Source organism: Nicotiana sylvestris, chromosome 5, assembly GCF_000393655.2.
Source record: "Nicotiana sylvestris chromosome 5, ASM39365v2, whole genome shotgun sequence".
In the NCBI taxonomy this organism is placed as follows: Eukaryota; Viridiplantae; Streptophyta; class Magnoliopsida; order Solanales; family Solanaceae; genus Nicotiana; species Nicotiana sylvestris.
In genome coordinates, this window is record NC_091061.1 from 25,276,770 (window position 1) to 25,280,595 (window position 3,826).

Consider the following 3,826-nt stretch of genomic DNA (forward strand, 5'->3'; position numbering starts at 1 on the left):
AATTATTACGTCTTTAAATACAGTACAATAACAACAATCTCCGTGTAATCTCACAAAGTGTAATTTTGAGAAAATAAAATATACACAAAACTTATAAAGATAGAGAGGATGTTCCCAATAGAGCCCGGCTCAAGGGAAAAATGAATTATTTCTTCTTTTAATAAATACACAAAATGCAAGTTTGGACAAGTGTTTGTGCAAAGGTTGAACTACTTAGACCCACATCGTCAGTTGAATAAGATAGAAGATGAGAAAATATTATAAAATAGGGCCAAGGACAACTTAGAAACATACTTACCTGGACGGGGTCAATGAGTGATCAAAAAGACCCATGGCCTAGGTTGGCGACTTCCATTGCACTTTGGAGGGATGCCAGCCTAAGGTCGGCCCAAGTGGCTGAGTCTACGTCATAATTTGTGGTAGCGGGGTTTGCGTTCGCGCAGCCCCTAACCAATCCTAAGTCTAATTATTTCCCATTTTTTTCTCTGTGAACAAGACAACAATGACCTAGAATAAATCTTAAAACGGGCTTTGTGGATATGTATCTAGTTTAACTCCTCTCTTTGCGTCTGGGCAAATTGTGTCTTTTTCTCTATCGATGACAGCCTATATTGACAAACTTGGAATTTTTGTATAGTTTGGAAAAAGCTTAAAATGAGTAATCCTCGAATTATTTGAATATATTTAATATAAAGTTGTACAATAAAAAAAAGTAGCTTGTCTGTGGGAAAATATCGATTGGGTTTATTGATAGTTCCTTATTTTATTTAGTCTGAGACTCATTAATTTCCTCATGAATCTCAGGATTGGTTAAATCGTGAATTTCTTCATTAGGCTCTTTCGTAGTGTCATATTGAGCATTTCTTTTTCTTTTTCTAGGATTTCGATCCTTAGAACCCAATGGTTTGCCACGCTTTAGGCATGATTTTGACTCATTAGCTATGACACTAGAAGATTGTCCAACAGGAACAACAATACGAATTGGAACATTATCTGTAGGAATATGTGATTTTGTTATTCTTTTCAGATCTATAAATGCGTCTGGCATTTGGTTTGCTATTTTCTGCAAATGGATAATATTTTGTACCTTTTTATTTACAAATAGAGACACGTGGATCAAGATGAGACAATGATGGATTTTTCTACAAAATTTCCTGTTTGATTTCACCAATTTCTCCCCCTAGTTTTGGAAAAAGTATCACATCGAATCGACAGGCTGCAAATCGTGCAGTGAACAAATCCCCCGTTAATATTTCGAGGTAGCGAATAATGGAGAGCGATTCAAACCCAACATATATTTCTGACCTTCTTTGAGGATCCATTTTGGTGCGAAATGGCGGTGCTACAAGCACATATACTGCGCATCCAAATATTCTTAAATGGGATATATTAGGTTCATGACTCAAAACTAATTGCAACGGGGAATATTTATGATAATTTGCCAGTCTGAGACGAACTAGCATTGCTGCATGCAAAATGACATGACCCCAAACAGAAGTGGGCAACCTCGTTTTCATAAGTAATGGTCTTGCTATTATTTGTAAACGCTTAATCAGAGATTCTCCAAGGCCATTTTGAGTGTGAACATGAGCTACATGATGATCCACTTTTATCCCAATTGATAAGAAATAATTATTAAATGCTTGGGATGAAAACTCAGTAGCATTATCAAGTCTAATTGACTTAATTGGATTATCAGAAAATTGCGCCCGTAATCGAAATATTTGTGCCATTAATTTTGCAAATGCTGGATTGCGAGATGACAATAGGCACATATGAGACCATCTAGAAGATGTATCTATTAAGACCATAAAATATCTAAATGACCCACTAGGTGGGTGAATAGGTCCACAAATGTCCCCTTGTATACATTCCAAAAACGCAGGGGACTCAAACCTAACCTTTGTTGGTGATGGTCTAATAATTAACTTGCCTTGATAACAAGAATGCAAGAAAATTCATTATTCAAAAGAATCTTTTAATGAATGTCTCATAGTTCCCAATTGAGAGTCATAGTTCCCTGACTTTAATGAATGATATCGTGCATGCTACTTTGAAGGTATTTTCCTTCTCTTCATTTTTTGCTTTATAATTTGACTATCTTTGAGGATTTTTATTTCCTTTTCCACTTTTTAGGATAACCTTATCGGCACATAAATGATGAAAAGAATCCCCCTCTTAGAGAAGATAGCACGTGACTCTCATTTGGAAGCAATCAATTGGAAGGAGCAATTTGAAAGTGCACAGATTGATATAGAAGACTTACAAGAGAGCAAGAATACCTTAGAGCAGCGAGTGCAGGCTTTAACTTCAGAATTGGCGGTTGCAAAAGCTTCTTCAAGCCAAGCAGAAAAAGAAAAAGAACGTCTCGAGTCCTCCTTCTCAGAGCAACTATCTAAAGCTAGTGAAGAGAATAGAGAGTTGAAAGCTCTTTTGGATAAAAAAGAAGTTTACGCTGGGGAGCTCGTGCAAAATTTGACTCAAGCACAAGAAGACCTCAGAATCTCTGCTGATAAGGTGCGTGCTTTAGAATGCTCCCATGCCTCTCTTCAAGCTTCTCACAACTCCGCCTTGGCTGAAAATGAAGAGCTAAAGAATGAGTTCGTTGATTGGGAAAGGGATTATGATATCCTTGAAGAAAAATCTGTTATTTTGACAAGTTGGGCATTTTTGAATTCTCGTCGTGATACCCTACTTGAAGCTGGCCAAGAAAACTTCAACCTGGAGTTGGAGTTAGCTAAGATCAATGAAACCATTGAAAAGGCTCAACAAACTCAGGACTTCCCTTCTCCCGTGGCTGAAGCTCCCGTGAATGTTGAAGCTGATACAGGTATCCCAATTCTTTCAAGCCCAATCGAATCTGTTGCTACAAGCCAAATTGAAACCGCATCTGTTGATGCAGCTGCCCTAATTGAACTCGCTGTTGTTGATGCTCCTGCTTCAGTTCCACAAACTTCTCAATGACCAGTTTTAATCATTTGAATTATTTTGTTTTTATTTTCTAAAACTATAATCAGACCCTTAACTTTATTTGAAGGTTGATTTTGAAATCTTAAGTCCCCAAGTCTTTTATGGGGCAATCTATATAAAAAATCTCATAGTTTTATGACTAAGTTTGTCCTTAGTCTTAGATTTTTACATATTAAGAAGTTCTTCATGTTACTATTATAAACTTCTGTTTTCTTTATTCTTGTCTTTATTTTTAAGGACTTACAGAATAATTTACATTTTTATTCTTCGAAATTGCTTCTGTTATCCTCATGACTAATTAATTTGAACATGAGTTTTATAAAAGAGGGCCCTTTTATATTTTGACACTTAATAAAGAAGACGTCTCAACTTCATAATGGTGTTAACATACGATAAAAGAAATAGGGAAACCCATGTTTCTTTGAAATAACTTTGACAAGTTGTTATTGGAACTTATAATACTTTACATGTATTTGAAGTACATATATAACTTTCTCGTAACTGTTTTTGTTGTAACAAATTTTTACAAAAGAGGAATAATAGATACGAGGTTTTTTCTTATAACCCGTTTTAGTATATGGCCTTTACCCTAATTATAGTGAGGTTTTTTCTTTAGCCTTAGCTCGTGGCTCCATCTCGTGACTTTTACTCTACACTTGACTCTTTTATGCTTGATTTTCCCTCAATCTTCTTTGCCTTCTTTATACACATGTCTATGTATATTATGTAGTCCCCCAAGTATTTGAGTGTTGAAGTATGAAGCCTCGAGCACTTAATAGTTCTTCTCATTTGGTCCTTTTCCTGAAAAGGAAAAACATACGGTACTCGGAGGGCCGATTATAGATGAAGACTGCAT

General features: G+C 35.9%; 1 non-coding gene across 1 annotated transcript; it reads left to right on the forward strand.

Annotated features, from left to right (window-relative positions):
- The first annotated feature begins 290 nt into the window (after positions 1-290).
- LOC138869833 (U1 spliceosomal RNA) lies at positions 291-449 on the forward strand. Its single transcript, XR_011400085.1, has one exon. It is a non-coding gene; the product is annotated as a U1 spliceosomal RNA (small nuclear RNA).
- The last annotated feature ends 3,377 nt before the right edge of the window (positions 450-3,826 follow it).